This window comes from Varroa destructor, unplaced genomic scaffold, assembly GCF_002443255.2.
Source record: "Varroa destructor unplaced genomic scaffold, Vdes_3.0 BEIS01000002.1, whole genome shotgun sequence".
Taxonomy (NCBI): Eukaryota; Metazoa; Arthropoda; class Arachnida; order Mesostigmata; family Varroidae; genus Varroa; species Varroa destructor.
Genome location: NW_019211455.1, coordinates 30,005,832 through 30,023,897, shown reverse-complemented (window position 1 = coordinate 30,023,897; position 18,066 = coordinate 30,005,832). Strand labels below are relative to the sequence as shown.

At 42.5% G+C, this 18,066-nt stretch overlaps 1 protein-coding gene and 1 long non-coding RNA gene across 5 annotated transcripts in view; one reads left to right on the top strand and one right to left on the bottom strand.

The window, feature by feature from the left end:
* Nucleotides 1-18,066, bottom strand: part of LOC111244813 (protein sax-3-like) — an 87,005-nt gene that overhangs the window by 47,905 nt on the left and 21,034 nt on the right. The gene's annotated exons all lie outside the window — the stretch shown is intronic.
* LOC147757646 (uncharacterized) lies at nt 4,021-9,655 on the top strand. The gene is made up of 3 exons (XR_015321696.1): nt 4,021-4,169; nt 4,822-5,658; nt 9,266-9,655. It is a non-coding gene; the product is annotated as an uncharacterized LOC147757646 (long non-coding RNA).

The following is an 18,066-nucleotide window of genomic DNA, read 5'->3' as shown; positions in this document are numbered from 1 at the left end:
TCTAGAAGGAGGACACTTCGTCGCCAACCTCGGCCTGCGACTTCTCCCAGACTTGGACCCGGCCGAGTTGTAGCTGGCTTTGGATGATCAAGGTGCACTGCACCGGCCGACTTTTGGAGGCCGTCTCGGCGCTCCCACCGTGAATCCACACGGGACAACCTATACAGCTTTTGCTGATAGTCTCATCTTTCGATGGGGATATGGGAACTAAATAGCCTTCCTTTATGATTCTTATCTGTCCTTTCCCTTTTGGCTTCCTTCCCGCAACAATTGCATCTGAATTTACTCCCGGCAACGGGCACTCACTCCTAACCACCTTTATATCTCAATATATGTATCCCTAGTTAGCATACAGGAATACTCTTATTAAAGGACCAACACAAGCAGCACTGGGCTAGGATTGATTCTCTCGCCTCCCAGACTGTAGAATGCGACTGCACGACTCAACATAATCGTACTTATACCTTGTAGAGATAACAGCAGTGCGTAGACAACATGCACATAAAAGCACGAACCTAAAGAGATGGCCAGAAGTGCGACTGCCATGAATCAGATGTATTATCCGCTGCTTGGATACTTTCTGATATCTGATTGTGGCTTGAATTCTTCTTGAACAAAACACCTTACCCGCATTAATCACATAGTCCTATCATGCTGTAAATGCTAACTGGTAGGCTCAGGCAGATATAGGCTGTGTCTAGGCGTATGTACAACTCTATGTCTACATTTAGTCACTTATATAGTACGATAAAGCACAGTAGTATTACAAGACAACCTTTCTACGACACATAACACATCGATCATATTCGTCGTGCGCGGCATTACATCTGTATGACAACACCACAGTTTCTTAAGGTCGAATGTAAAAACAGTAGGGGTAAGTGATGCTTCTTATGTTTAGCATTAAGCTCATAAACTTTGTTTCGCGTTCTTTCTTGCCACCTCGCTTAGGTTCTGCCAGTTAGCATTGCTCACTCACGCGGTTTTCGTTCTGAGAGGCGTTCTTTGTTCTTGCCTTCTCCAGACTTGGCTGAGCGTGACCTTGGGAGCCCTTCGACGCTTCGTCCCTTCAAGCAAGTGCTAATACAATTTGCCATGCAAACCCGCTGCACGCACGCCTACTTCCCTGCTCGACGAATCCTCGTTCAATCCATTGAGTCAGCAAGCCGTTTCTCGTTTGTATGGGCTGACTCGGCTACCGACTTACAGTCATGCATAGCCACCCCATCCAAAAAGTGGGGAAATTGCTGGAGTTGCAATGAGGAGGAAATACCCTCAATCCAACGGATAGAGACGACGCGGCAGTGAGAGGTGGGCTTTGTGTCCATTGGCCATTAACACCAATATAATCTACTTCGTACGAAAGCTTCCTACATATCAACGGCTCTTTTTCTTACATATTAGGCTTCGTCGAATTTTTCTCAGGAAGAACGTACGTTGCCCAGGAAGGACAGAAGTTGTCCTTCACCCTGCTTATTATAAAAGAAACAGACGGGAGCCAATAAAGGCTAAGCATATGTATATGTGCGAAAAATAGAAAACATTTTACCACAAAAGTACTGGCACTAATGATGGGGTCATAGTGTGATGAGCTCAAACAAAAAAGGTCTCTTCGGAACACACCGAGAAACGCTATGGCTTTGAAAGTACAATCTGATACAAAAGACATTTGTGACTATCTATGTTGGTCTCTAGGGAACCATGGTGGCCAGTAGCCCTGCCTTTCTCTTTGGTTTTATCTCGACGCTGAATGTAAGTAATATGCAGTCCAGTAAGCATGCCGTACTGGACAGTCTTCACTGAACCTTCATGGACATAAATACAATAAGACAAGGCTAAGTAACAAGTAACTGCCTAAGTGACTGGCCTAGGTACAGTAAGAATGTAATGTAGGAAAGCGGCAACCAAGCAAAATAGGGGGAAACACAACTATGTAGAACAAGCAACATGGCGTGCTTTCGAGTATTTCTCATTTGAATTTCCCGCCTACCACGCGATTTTGGCGACTAGCAACTGCTCTGAATAGAGCAAAATAATTGCAACTATAGTATATTTTACAGTCCAAGATTGTCTCGAAAATAATTGCTGAAAATCGCTATACTAATCTTTATTGGACAGCATCGGGATCAAAGAGAATAAAAAGAAGGTCTAAAAGGGACGGGCTATCCGTATTCGGAGAAGGGCGATATGTCAGTGATCGATTACTGCAATGGCACCGCCCCACTTCCTGCCTATCAACAAAGAATGGAACAAAATAGTCCACAACTTATTGGAAGTACCCCCCATTGCAATGCTGAGGCCTTGGAAAAGGGGGTATGGGGACAGAGTTGCATAGCTAGCTATGAACAAAGACGAAGTTGATCTCCACTTCGAAAATCAGCACTCCCATTGCGCTGTTCGTCGTCTCTCGTCACTACTATCAGCATCAATAGTACCGACGGTAGCATCACGCACCGTAGCAAGAAAGACAAGCCAATTGGACAAATTAGGTTGGCAGGAAACACCCGCCCAGCGACCATAGTTGCCGTGAGCCTTGTCGCTTGTCTCACAGCAGGACAGCCGACATGTGGCCGATTGACGTCTTGCCGATTTGCTATCGACAATGCTGTGCCTATTGATGTACGGTTTAGGTAGGATCGCTGTGTCCAGTACGATAGACCATTGCATAGAGATGCAGAGAACCTAATTTCAAATATAACCTATATGTATATGGCTTGTTCACTTATGATAAAGAGGAGGCTAGAATGTGTAGTTAGGTGATTACATGGACACGTCCAATATCATTTGAGACCCGAACAAATATTAAAACGACCACAATATTTATCTATTTCAACGCATGTGTTCAATTTAGATAGGTTTTACATATCTGAAAGCTTACTCAGAATTTTAATTTTATTGATAAAAGCAGCGCGGTGCTATTCGTTTTCAAACTATCTGAATACCAATGCTTAGGTTTCATAAAAGATATTATGCAAAAGCTTTCCCCAGTTCGGACAAGTGATGTACGTGTAGTATGCCAACGCTTAAAATCGTGATCCTCAGCATTATAGCGATAACGAACTATAATCCATATATGTGTGTGAAAGACACACATTGCATATATAAGGTCGATCGCCAATGCCATAATTTTCACATATAATGAGTAGATTATTATAAAACATCTTTGCCATGTTTGTGTGAGTCAACACTTCATGCTTTGGAGTATTGGTGCTTATAGTTCGTCATGGTTTAGTCATGCAATGAAGTACTATCATGTATCGTTAGTTAGAGCGTCTAATGACACGATTAAGGCTCGTGTTTACGTAACTTCGACGGTGAAATATTCCGCGTCCTTCGACCGTTAATTAGAACAGTTTAGCTCAACTTCTTTGAAATTATTAGGCAGTGTATGAGATCGCGACCCTTGAGGAATCTCCTGAGGGGCGTGAACCTCAGTTTCCATCACTGTGCCGAACCAATATCGGACTTGGTTATATGTATCCGTATATATATATATATATACATACATATAAATGTTTCGAAATTATGCTGTTCTACTCTTGGTTATTGTGTTATCAAAGTAATGGCCTATCATGAAGGCGAGCACGCTGCTAAGCTAATCGGGTTAAGAAATTAGGGTAAACTGCTAAAAACTCAATATCGATGAGATATCTTTTACGGTTTTTTCTTTTCGAGAAAATTAAACAACAATTTAGAAGTCTTTTTCAATCCAATTCAGCTGCTAGCGTGACACTTATAGCTAGTGCCGCTGGGTCCAAAATGCTGGAAGGGAGTTTGAAGCTGGTGACTTGCAGCGACTAGAAGCCTAAAAGGGAAGCACATGTCAAAGTTGAGGTGGGCTGGATTCTGCTTCTCATTCCTTGCGTTCTCTGCACAATTTTCTTTCCCAGGTGGATTGGATCAACGAGAACCCCGTGTCTTTACGCTTTGGCGAATGGTCGAAGCTTTGATTCCTATTTGATCAATTGATTTTATTAATATAAGCTTTATATTGGCGAATTGCAGGGGTCGTAAGATTAGCAGTACATTGAATAGTGGAAACGAATCGCACCAGGATTGCTGGAATAAGTGGATAAGTGCTGTATAGTGATGTGCGAATTTTTCTCCTTCGACCTTCTACGACACAAGATAAAATGACAACTAGATGGCGCCACCATGTGTGCAGAGAGGTTTGTATATCAAAATTGCACGTATGTACAGATGCATGATAAAGAGATGAGATTTCGACTTTGAACTGATATGAATAACATTGGTAATGACTGTGTAAAACCTAAGCTGGAACGATACCCGAGAAACAACCCGTACTACATTTTAATAAATAAATAAATTTTATTTTATTGTTTTAATGTAACCAAAAACCTATTTTCCGATAGCTTACATGAGCCCAAAAAGGTTTGTATACTACATCAAATAGCAAGCTGCTGAAGGCAGGCTTGCGAAATGTACCCGTTCAATACTGTTGTTATAAGACGGATGCGTTTGAGGAAACTTATCGAATCAAGCAACGGAGTAAAACATCTGGATTTAGACGCCACTAAGATCTACGATGATATCCTAAAAATCGTGTTTACTTCCATTAGAAGTTCATTGTTGCTTTGTTCCTTTATCGAAAATGTTTTGTTATAATTATTAAATTTACTGATAAATCTAATAACTAACTATTGAGTGGCTGGTTCTCGTCGAATATATCCGATACGGTTTTTTACTGTTGCCGCGTCTTCTCTATTGTCGCTAGAACAGTGGCCGGACAGTTGCTTCATTCTTGCTTAGCATCTGCTGATTACAATAAACGACATTTCCCGTCCCTTCCGCTGCCAACAGGACTGATCCTGTATTATACGCGCAGACATCGAACAAGCAGTAGCAGCAGTGGCCAACTAATACATTGACGCCATTAACTTTAAGGCAAGTGTGTCTGTGACACGGCACACATCCAGGGAGGTAACACTCGTTTTTTTATAACGCCCCTCATCAGCGTTTTTCCTAGCCAGTTCCACGCACAAGGAGCCTGTTAGCTGGCTGCGCGTTACGACCAAACCAGAGCCTGCTGCTTTGTAGTGTTACTGGAGTAGTTGTTGGACGGTCGGTCGCTCGGTCAGTCAGTCAGTAACAGCAGGAGTGCCGCGGAAGCAGTCCGACTGCCTCCAGCAGAACTAACATCAACCAATAGCGACATGGAGCCTTACAATGTTGGTACCGTTTAGCGGTAACTCGCCCGCTGCATGGTGCTTCCTCAGCTGGTGTTTCCTCCCTCGAGGGAGTTCGACGAGCTCTGTACCCTCTTCACGAGCCTCTTGCTTTCTTCGCTCAATTCGCTTCCCACCAGTCTTCCCCGTAGCCTGAACGAGAAGAAGTTTAAGGCAAAACCTCCGCTTGCACGAAGAAGTTGGACGATGACGACGATGACTTTGTCGAAGAAGGCCACCACCATCACTATAAGATGCCGTGGGGATCAGACAGGGGTTATTTGCGATTAAATTATATCAAAAAGCACTTGGACCGATGGCCAACAGCGGCTACGATCGAAGGCAGTCCCTGACTAAAGGGGAGGATCTGCGAGCAGTTTACAAACACTTCAGCTGTGTACGAGCTTTGCCGGCTCGTATGTTCTGTGGCCAAGCGACGATGCGGAAGGATCAGAAGCAAGGCGAACTTGGCGTAAGTAAATACCCTCAGGTAGCAAAAAAAAAAAGTAAAGCCTGTTTGATTTTCTTGCTATTGATAAAAAGAAACAAAAAAACAGAATACAGCGACAAATGCTCGCTTATTGGCTTAAAAATTGTACGGAGAAACGTAAGTTTGCGGAAACGGTATGCAGTACTTTGATGTAAACTAGGCTAACTTTTCTACCACCCCTACCTGCACGACATCAGTATTTTAAAATGTGGCTGTTCCGAAGTGGGCTTGAACAGCAGCGGCGGCGTCTCGCACGCGTGTTGACAGCACAAAAGCAGCAGACTACTTTTGAGACAGGAGCAGGAATGATGGAAAGGCCAACGGTCTGCGAAAGCCCATTAGGTTAGTGGCAGTTGTTGTGAGTTCTGCAAGGGCTGCCCATATGCCGGAGGGCCGTTTTAGATCTAGGCGCGTTCTATATGAATAGTAGTGTTTTGTTTTCCCGATTACGGTATAACCATGTCAGTCCTGGCGTGCTCGATTAACAGGCTCGCTCTATCAGCTAACCATCGAAAAATATGGACGTAATTGCACATATGAATTAGATGGAGTGTGTAACGGTAGTAGTTTTGGCAGTGGTGGTCTTCGAAACAGGAATCGTTTCATTATGTTTATTTGCAGATATAGAATATTTTAGAAATATTACACTGAAGTGCCTTGAAGGGGATCTTACTAAAGTAAATTTATTCAGATTTCGAGTTAGTTTAGCGGACTATGAATATGGGCTGGCAGCTCTTCGGCTTTTTTTTTTTTGAAGCGAAGCTAAAGGTTTGAGGCAAAGTTTGCTCGAAGTGGTTTATACGTATGCTAACTTATCGATTGTAAGGATGCGATCTTGGTCCAGTCGATGTTGAAGAGAAAGTACCTTATATGCCTTTGGGGCAAACATATCGATATTCTTTAAAAGCAAAAGGTAGATCTAGTGGATCTTAGATCCATTTGTCAAAGTTTCTAGTTTATCTAACCGTTGTTATTCTGTTAGCTCAAGATAGCCTTTGAATGTGTGCAGTTCATTGAACGATTTGCTGTCCTTCAATTATCCGTATATATTACTGAGAATATTCTTAATCTACACTTGAAGATTACGACAGGGATACGCACACGAATACTCTTCAAAAAACGGTACGGGATGGATACGAAGATTAGGTGTGGTAACAACAAGACGCAATTTCCCTTAACAAATACCTCTTGCGTTATTTTACTCACATCGTCGATGATGACTACGATGTGTCGAGTTGAGCTGGCCTCATCAGCATTGCTGCCTAAAAATGCATTTATCTACGAATATGCTTGCATTAGAGTAAGATGTGGCAGTAATAACAGTATTTGAAATATCGAGAGTAGTAGCTTGGTGGGATTCGGAAAGATCGGACGTCTTTATAACCAGATACATAGCAGTATTAGTAGCTTTGCAGAGGGCCTCACGTCCGACCAAGTGATTTACGTTTATGAGATGTTGTTAGTAAAGCGCGCGTTGTTTCTTTTAAGTGCCATGACCCAGCTACAACGATTGGTAATTAAGCTTCATCCGTTTAGCGCGTTCTATATGTGTTTGCCTGGACTGAATATCTATCTGTTTGTATGTTTGCGCATCGCCGTCGGATTTTATGAGGCCACATAAGTATGTGAGCAATTATTTTTGCAGTCCCGTTTCCAATGTACGTAAAACATACTGTCAACATACGCGAGAAATGGAGGACACGGCACGAATAGAAACATGTAAAAATAGCTTCCATCATATATTCGCGTGACCGGTTCTTCTATTTTAGGTAATATGATTACCTCGATATATTCGTTTAGTTTCCTGTTGTCCTATTGCAGATGCAGACGCAAGTCAGAAAAGCTCCGCTGTAGTCGGTTTCACATATAGATGAGCCGAGGTGGAAGATTTAACCAAATGCCGATTTAGCCAATGATAGACACGCTGAAGTACACAGAGGCTTCCTATTGTGGTCTCCCCCAGCAACATGAACACCGCACTAATTCGCAGATGCATATAGCTGAATGCAACTTAAAGTAAGCACTCTACGCTAAGGCGTCGACATTATTCGTTATCAAAGGTAAACGAAGAACAGAGCCACTCTTCACTTTGATGAGGACAACTTTGCGTGCTTGCTATACGGCTCCGACCAAACATTTGCAAGAGCAAGCTCATCGAACCCCCAGGATGTAATAATGCCTGCAGAACTGCTCCCATACAAGTTTCATTGTCGAGCGTCAGAGAAAACTTGTAGATCGCATTGTCGCTGTGACAGTCCATAGCGAAGTAGAAAAAAATCGGAAGACCATCGGTGGCCATGCACAGTGAACGTGCCGAGAAAGGCTGGGGCCACTCACGCCAATCGAATCTTTGCTGCTGCTGTTGCTGCGGGAAGCAAGGCAGTACTCGCAGTATTAAATCAAAGCGATTTAGGTGCTCGCTCTATGGCTGTGGGCCTCCAGTAAGCTGTTGCATGGTCGAAAGTCTGATGGTGGATATGGGGGGGCCCCAAAACTACCTTTTGAACGGACAGAAATGCATTGGGGACACCACTACTGCTGCTGTTGTCGAGTGGTACTAAGCTGTTACTCTAAATACTTAGCGGGCACGGAACGTTCATTCATTATTATTTATGAATATTACTAACGGTGTTGCTGTTGTTTCTATCAAAGCGAGTGTTATTATTGCTTGCACTGTTGTTATTATTAATAGGAAAGCAGTCGACAAGGGCTATGTTAGGGCGGTACGAGGATGGAACACAGCCCGATAGTGGATGGAGAAAATCAGATTTTCAAGATGAATCAAGAGATAATGTTTTATTATTATGTATTCTTCAATATTGAGATGGGTAGGAATTATGTTATCGAGTGGAGCCCAGTAGCAATGTCACCCATTCGATCAACAGACATACGTACCTTTGTTAGCCACGAGAACCAAAGTACGAAACTACTTCCTATTCACGACTACGGCAGGTGTACAAAGAAGGACAGACGGCTCGTACTTAAGTCAGGTGAAGCGAACAGCCATTGAACTATTGTATTTTGCATTGGCTTATCAAGTATAGCACCCTAATAGATTTCATACGATTGTTTTGTTGGCTCGTACATCTATGTAAGATACAACATGAACGCCGTCCCCCATATATGATGCCACAGCAATAAAGCCCTTAGTTCACATCAGTCTAACCAGGTATTCAAGCAAGAACGTGTGCCTTAATTAAACATCGCTCATTTGTAGCCTAAAGTATGCTGCAAATCTGATAGTTTCAACACAAGCGGCCAATAACAACAACAAAGATATGCGTGTGTTTGTGGTACATGTGTTCAGGCTATATATCTTCACAACTTCACACATTTATTACACAAAGCCGCTTACTCACGCCTCGCGATGCTTGCCACACGCTCGCTCTTGATCTCTTGCTCTGCCCACATGACATTCAGCACGCGAGTTCCATGCGTTTCTGCCATCTTCTACCGTTAGCAGTACTCAACCCGATCCTGGCCGACCTTATTCTACCTCTCATAGCGTTAGCCTAGACTATATTGTTTGGATTTATATTTATACCAGCCGTTGTTTCCCACCCTTCCCTTCTTCTTCTAATACTTGTAGCTACATATGCGGGACACCGGATGGGACGAAGAAGAGTGTTGCAGGGAAACTTAGCACGCCGTCACGCGCAGTGGGGGCAGATAAACTGGACCAGCTACGGAAGAGCAAAGTTGACTAAATACCAAACGACTGAAACCCGCAAGCATATAGGACTGAATCCAGCTACTTACGGAGGGTCATCAGTAAACGCATTTAAGCGTCAGTTTCTACCCACGTACATACATAGACGTCCAGTACTACGACTAAGACGAATCGCGTACAAGACTAGAAGGTAGAGCATTCATGCCACTTTTAAAAGCAGATACCGTAACAATCATGACATTATACCTCGTGGAATATGATTGTGTAATTTGACAAATTTTAGACGGTTGCGTAGCCTGTTAGAACAAACTTCCGCTAGTATATGTGGGATTCCATTCCAGATAGCAGCTTTGCAGAAATACTCTTAAACTATATAAAAGAAGTATATTGTTTATGTTGTAACTGTGGTGCTCCTTTCGACTAGTGTGTTCTCAAAACGTAAGCCCTTTGGAGTTAGGGGCATGCGCACGGCTTTCAACGAAATATCTACGTAGCTGTCGTATCTAGTTTCATTACTATAGGAAGTACTTAAGGAAGATCCAGTGATGCAATGGAATTCGTGGATAGGGGCCGTTAGATAGGAACGTTGTGTGAGAGCTTGAGGAATTGCAAAAGGAAGCATTCATCGTCGAAACAGCCGCCGTCGTGGGAAGACGCAATCTGGCGGTGAGTCACCCAGAAGCTCACTACAAAACACCAACCATCATCTACTGTCCGGTAACCGCACGGCCCGAAGCCCCCGGAGGGTTTATACTAGGGCTGCATGAAGACAGCTTCCCTTTTCAACCGCACTGTGCTATTACTAGTTTTTCGGAAAATTTACTGATGAGGTTATGACAACATTCCTTGGAATGTGCAATATTGCGTGCAAAAGAAATCCTAAGTTAATGTATAAAATAAGTTATTGAAATAAGCTGGGTTAACAATTAAGTCTTCCTATTAATGTTGAAGGATTTAAATATCTTTTAAACCAAAATCATATTCTATGCATAACAGTCGTACTTCAAGCAATATATGTACGCATGATACTTTGTGTCAAAATAGGTTTCAATCTCATTTTTATGCCTTGAAACGATACCTTTGACATATCGTTGTACAGCTGTTACACGATGATTAATTTAAAAAAAAAAAACGATTGATCGATGTCATTCGCATGAATCAACATTAGAGATTGCTGTTGAATTTACTGGCTCGACACTTCGAACGTTGCAGTTTGATACTGGTCGAATTTTTCCTAAGTTACTGAACAAGATACTTTGGCAGGCTGTACTTTGCTTCCAGCTGTGATATGCTTGCGTTAGTGCTGTTTTTGGTCTGTTTCGATCGATAAAGCCCGAGACGCCAACGCGGTCAAAAACAGGACCTGATTTCAACAGTCGAAGGAAAAACATACTTAAAACACACCCATTAGACAAACCAAGACATGTGTGCGGTAAGCAAACGCAATGGCACGATAAGTACCCCGATGTCTTATGCCTTCACTTGTAGCCCAGAGAATGAGACTCCGTTCTTAAACGAGCACTCTGTGCTTTGAAGAATCGTCTACTTACAGATTCTCCCATCTCCCGTGAAATCTTTGTGCCTCAATTCCTTCCCTTGAGGCGTTGTTGTTTTGCACAGTTTTCTTGCTCGTCATCCTTTTTCCGATCATCATTGAGAAGACCGATCGAATACAACGTGACTTTTTGACAGTGGACTCGAGCTCTGGCTCAACCCGCTTGGATAGCCACAGCTAGTTTTGCCTCGGGGCGGGCAAACGGAATCTCTTCAATGGATTCCTACTAGCTCACTAGGGAAATCCACATGGCTCAGCTTGTATGACCGTTCAACTAAGGACTAAATCAGCGCAGAACGATCAATATATATGCAATGTAAAAGAATGTATGGAGACAATGTGCCTAGTGCTTACCATCAACAGCCGAAAAGAAGGTATTTCCCTTTTTGAAGCGTTCAGATACTGCCGATATCTCATAGGCACCACATCTTTAATGTATCCTGTAAAGGAACAATTAAAGTGCAGGCTACAGTGGAAGGTATCAGCGGGTCCTTTTTTCCAAAAAAAAAGAGGGAGTCAGGCAATCTGGATCTGGAGATGGTATGCTTTACATTAGATATTGTACATCAAGCGAGGCGTTCCCCTTTTTTTCTGTTTCTATCGTCGCATATTGCGGATGGATTTTTCCTTCGAAGGGGTTTCTGAGTAGTGCTTAGGTAAATACTATATTGTCTGCGGGTGCCTCACTCCACAACAGCCATAATAGCGTCAGCAGTGGCTTTCCTCTGAGTCAGCTGATAAGAGAACCTTGCTTTCATGCGCGAGTAGACAAGGCCCAAATCATAAATCTCCATGTACCCTACTTCCAATCTACCTGTCTGCGTGAAACGCCGCCTCGCTAAGCTAGGCAATGCCCCAATAACGGTTTATAAAGCACGTCTGCGTTTTAGTTGAATAAAATCTATACGCAACAAACGGTCGCTAAATAAAACCACTGAGGTCAAATCTGCAATGACTACACCGGTATGCTATATTAATAGCGAACTGTTCCAGGCACACAAAAATATATTTACAATTATGCATACATAAATATAGTAGCCAATAAAGGATAGTTTTAAGGGCAGTCAAATCAACAGCGCACATCGTGAAACTTGGCATGAATAACCTACTATATATGATGCCCTGGGCCACTTACTACTAGCACAAAAACACTTCCTTTTTGTTGTTTTGATAAGCTCAGTTCATTCACTCGTATAAGCCGTTGAAAGAACTTTCTTCCTAAATATGTTCCATACGTGGGACAATATCTGCGGAGACTTCGTGTACAAGACATATTCAACCAGCCGCAGTTCGTATCCAACCATATTGGTTATGAGACACACTCAAAGATAGGTTAATGGGATAGATCTTTATGGTTAGCCTCCGTCAACAGAGATACATAACTCATTTCACATGGTAGCCGGTTGAACAGCTGACCAGTCGTAAGGGTGCTGCTATAGTAGACTTTTCTGCGCAAGAAGGTAAGGAGGCTGGATGCTTCGCTGTTCATCATATTATATCTAGGCGTGCTTCATATCGCTACTTTGTTCCTCTTAGGTTTAGCTGCTAGTCTGGTTTTCCTTATCCGAAGGAAACCCACATAGAAAAGTCCCAGCGGACAGGAAAGGGAGGTCGAAGGGGATTTTGAGGCGCCTAGCGTACCAGAGGAACGTACTACTCTACCTCAAGTCGAAGACGCTTGGGGGCCAGTGAACCAGCCGGGAGGCTCGTATGGGTCACAGCAGAACGAGACAGGTGATCGAAGTGACTCGGGCCCAGATACTGTTCATTCGTGTGGGAGGAAGGTAGTTAAGACGTTGAAAGAGCAGAATCTATTTGAAGAACTGATGGAATTTGCCTCGGATAGAAGTGATTGGCTTGACGGCACGCTCAATAATACGTCATGCAGCCCGTGTAGCTCAGTTTCCATTTGTATGTAAGGGTTCCAAAAATAAACATTTTAACAATGGTACAGATCTAGAAATTTCGCACAAATCCGCTCGCCTTCTTTCCAATATAACAGCTTACTAAATTCTTTCTTTAACTAAAAAGTGTTGTCAGTTCGTTTTAAGTAAAGATAACACTGGCTATAAAACACTAGAATTAAATATTACGAAGGTCATATCTTACAATAGTTTGTACAGTAAATCATACTTCTGCAGATTTTAGACGCTCACATAACCGATTTATCTGATTAGCTAGCAAAATGATTAATTAGAAGAGTTATAAAATTAACTCGAACAAAAATTTATTTCCTTTCGGGCTTTTAGGAGGTTAGGATGGGTTATAGATAGTACGAACCCCAGGGGGCTAGAATAAGGATTGCCTACTTCCTTTCCGTGGTGATTTGTAGAAAAGGCTGACAGGGTAGCCGTACGTTTAGTTATCTTAAGGGGTGAATTAGACATTCTATGGGCAGTTGTGGTGGAGAAACCTTACTATTGAGCCTGATATACGTACTGTGAGCAGCAGCGGTAGGCACGGCTGTGGGCGTTCGTGGGCCATTTTGTGCTCCTTTGAACCATAAAGCCAATTTTAGCTACACGTATTCATTCGGTTTATCTTCCGTACAACAAAGCATCCCCTATGCACACAGTTGTTTGCGTTTCGTATAGAACATTGTCTCTTCTCTTGAATTACGAATCCACTTCATGAGCAAATCCTCATGAACCTCTATTTCCAATTAAGATCCGTGTGTGAATTGTTTACATCGAACAACAAATGCAAAAAAAACTACTTTGTTTGCATCAACGTAGCTAATATAGTGATTATTATTGAATTTCGGGATTTCTTCAATTGAGAGTAAAGGTGATACATTTTTGATCGACACGATCAACCCGTTAAAATAATCAGACCTTCTCTAAACGTAGTATCATTAGTATAGTAATTATGGCTACGTATATTTTCCTCTGTGATCAGTCCCTCGTTAACATATTTCTGCCTCTAATGAATTGGTTGTGATGAAGAGTTGCAAAATATATAAAGTAAACACGTTATTTTCACATGAAACAGTGTTTAACCTTCTGAACATTCTCATTAGCCAGCTAAAATAAACCGGTGGCCAAGACGGAGCCCAACCCAAACTGATACAACACTGCAGTTTGGTGAGACTTCACCTGCCTTTTTTCATGACCGTTTCCTTCACCATAATACGTGCGCTATTAATCCAGATATAGGAAACACCCCTAGGTGCTCACGTCTGAGTGTGTCCGTAGTAGCAATATATAAATACATCTTAAAGTAGCATTTTCTATCTGCTGCTAGATTCTGTCATGCCTCTGATAGCCTGTCGGCAAAATAATAACCGGGACGCACATGAAGTTGCCTGCTACGTGGATCTTCGTACACAGTTCTACATTAAACTTGTTCCACTCCATTTTACTGTGACTAGCAGCTTCGTACGCCTCTACAGTATTGGATTGTGGGGTGTCCGTGCATTGGAACGCTGGCATTGAACACAAAAACAAGAAAAAGGCACCAAAATGGCAAGCTGATTGTTGGTGCAATGGAAAAAGGCCTCATCAGCGACAAAGGCACAAAAGGAAGAATGCCACTGCTTGTTCTACACCTTTGCCCATTTTGGGAGGCATAGGGCAGCCCACAACAGTAGAAGGAAAAACCTAAGTAGGACTTCCTAACCACGGCAAAAGTCGAACGAATCCAACCCCGATTCTATTTCTCCGTAAGATAACGCCTGTTTGCTTTTGGCTTCTTCTTGTTTGAAATGAACCAACGAAAGAAAGGGACATTTTCCTATGTCATTTCCTACTCACTGAACAAAGTTAGCTGGCCATTTCTTTCTTTTCTGATCTGATTCGCCACTCTGTATATAGTATTGCTTCTTCACCCTTCACAGATACTGTAGTAACTTTGAAGGGTAAAATAAAATTCTTCCAAAAGATTAGCATAGAGGGCCTAGCATTTCTTAGAAGGTGTAAGCACTTCATTTAGAGATCCGTATTATAATAGTTATATTGCAAAACCGAAGTAATGCTATTTCGCGGAAATTATGCAGCGATCTCGATTTTATCAATCCTAACGAACTTCGCTGTGTATCTTTATGGTAACTGTCAGACGTACTGTACGAATGTACCAAGGTGTGTATACATATATGATTTATTATGTATGTGGATATATGGTTAAAGTATTAACTTCTCGGAAACATTTTTGTTCCTCATCGATAGAATTAATAGATATTTTCTACAGACCTAAATCGAATGAAACAAATTAACACGCATTTTACTGCAAAAATTCGGTAATTCGTTAATTTGATAACAATTGTTGTAGTAGACAAATGATTAAGGAATAAACCATTTGCATTATTTTTTTTTATCATCTATGGACGCCTCTAGCAACTTCTGCATAAAATTATGAACTTGTTTACCTTCTTTACCAGAAAAACTCAGTTGCATGATCTCATTCGGCGCATCAAAATCGTCCGGAAGTTATTTGCGCATATTGTCGGAATCTGTCTCTGCTGTGGGTATCACTACTTCCAATGTTCTAAATCCTGTTTCCTATTTTGTACAAAACTACACCCATCTTTCAACCGAGAATGAAAAAATCTTTTTCTTTCTGTCGACCAAGGAATACGATTACAACATTGCCCTAGATCGCACTGACGTATTTTGCAATCCCGTTACTTGGAAGGTGCCCGTCAGCCATCGTTTTCTTTTTCCATCCTCTCTGAGGTTCTTTATTGTAGGAAGGCAGCCTCTACTTTGATAATCCTGACGCATACTTCCTATTCTTTCTGTTTATCCTAAAACTGATGTCATTTGTAGAAATTCGTCGTCGTCTGCTGGTTCTAGCTGCTGGCCGCCGATTCGGTCACTACCGTCCGCTGACGGAATAATAGTAATGCGACTGGCGACAATAAGCTTTCCTGTTATCGGTACGCCGCCTCTTCTTCTGCTCGCTCTGTCCATTCGCTTTGTGTTCCCGCCTCTTTGGCCTTCCTTCCTTTCTTTACTTTTTCCTGGAATGTCCTGCTTCATCCTTACTAAGCTGACTCTCCTGAGCGTCCCTGTCCTCTCGAACCAAGCTTTCACATTCCTCTCAACTTTCGATTGTCTTCGTTCCGGAAAATAGCGCAGCCGACTATTCTATCATGTTCCGCTAATTCCTTCCGTTACGTCTCCCTTATCCGCCCGACTATTTCCCACCAATTTCTTTCAGACCTAGCTTTCTCTTCGTGGCCTCGCTTCCCGCTTCCCATAAGGCCAGCATAGTATAATTCCGCTGCACAACGTCCTTTACGGCCATGCAACGCTCTCTAATATTAGCCGAGCTTCGCTCCATCAATGCTCGTTTTCTCCGCCTCGCTCTGCGCTTATTTCCTTTTCCTTCCCTTATACCTGGCATTCTTCTTCGTAACTACGACTCCTTTAGTGTTTTCCACTGTTCCATGGGCTTCGCTTTCTTCGTGGTGTCCCGTATTTCCTGCGATCCTCCATCTTTCATATCGCCACAGACAAACACCGATGGACGGCGTCTTCTCAGTCACTTGCAACAGTACATCGCCCCTTATTGTGTTCTTTCTTGTCGACCCTCTGCTCACGCAACGGCCCTGGCCGCGGCTGCTACCAACTATGACGAAAGGCGCAGAAATTTTATCCGCTAATGTCGACGCCCGAACGACGAAAGATGGAACAGGGCACAACAACGCCAATACGGCAATGGCAAGCACAGACATAACGGTGAAGCTATTATTGCTCTGCTGTAGTGGCTCCCCAAAAATGCCAAGTGTTGTCGCTCTCGCTATCACTTCTAAATGGCTTGTTAAACTTATTCACATATTTTAAATCGGATGCGATCGATGTTTTACTTTGTTTTTTATACTGTTAGTCGTAAGAAAGGTGGCAAACTGCTCGGGATGGAGGATGACAAGCTGTTCGAATCGTAAAAGCCTAAGACCTGATTGGCAGCACAGTTTTGTTACTGCGATCTATAAAACATGTCGGTGAACACTACTCATAAAAAAATTCAATCGAAGCTGCGCGCCGATCTTCACTGCTAAGATGCGTTTGTATGGGTACATCTATTGCTTGCATGTGTACCGGTTTGGATGTATCTCAGACCTTTGCTTACATAAAAGCCCTCTCCTCAGTTATTTTCCTCTTATATTCCTCAGTTCCTCTAATCCATGCCTCTTTATGTATGAATCTACGCCGCTATGTTGTAATCCTATATTAGCCTAAGACACTGTCACCTTCTATCCTATTTACTTACACTCGAGACGTTAACATAATTGATGTTTGTTTTTATATTGTTGTCCTCACTTACACGGCAACGATAACGCGCTGGTGAGGAATGGATGGATGCCCTTACCTGGGCAGCTACAGAACCTTTCGGACCATATATTTTCCAACCGCCCAACTCGAAGGTCTCATTAAGGTTACGTTCTTAGCCCGTTGAGTGAAGGGCTCCAGTGGCGTATTCGCCGGTTCGAGCGTTAGCAAACCTATATTCCACACGCATGTATACGGGCATAAATGTACAACCATGATAACATTAGACTCGACCAGGAAGGAAGCATGTATCAAGCGCTGGTGGTGCCGGGATCAACCGTTGGCGTTTCTGGCTAACGCACCCATATAATCAGCTTTCTTAAGGTAAACTGTCAACCACTAAATTTGTATCTAAAAAAACCGGCACTTGCAAGCAATCCGCAAACAACTAATACTTACTGGCGCGTTCCACTGGTAAATAGAGATTCGCTTTTCAATAAATCACCACGGTATTTTTGAAGCCAATATAAACGGTATGAAAACACAATTTGTAGATGATTAAATTTCCGCCTGACTTCGTTTCCATTGTAGCTCGCCAGTACAGTTTAAATTTTGCTCGACAAATAGTTGTAGTTATTAAAGTAAATTTATTAAACAGCATATAATGATATAGTGGTATTTTTTTTTATTTTTTCATTGTCGAGTAGCGAACGACACAAGTATCACTCGTTCTGTTTGAAGCGCTCTGTGAGAGACCAAAAGGACGTTATGGTTCAGATTATATAAAGACCGATAATAAATAGGTTACCTTCGCTTTTAACTGGCTCCGAAGTTCTTACCCTTCATAACTTCGGATAATGCATACTATTCTGTACGTGTACATGTGGCTCGTAACGCTCGCAGCTTATACCTCGTAGGCATCACATTTTTTTTTGCTAGCTTCAATCCTACATGGT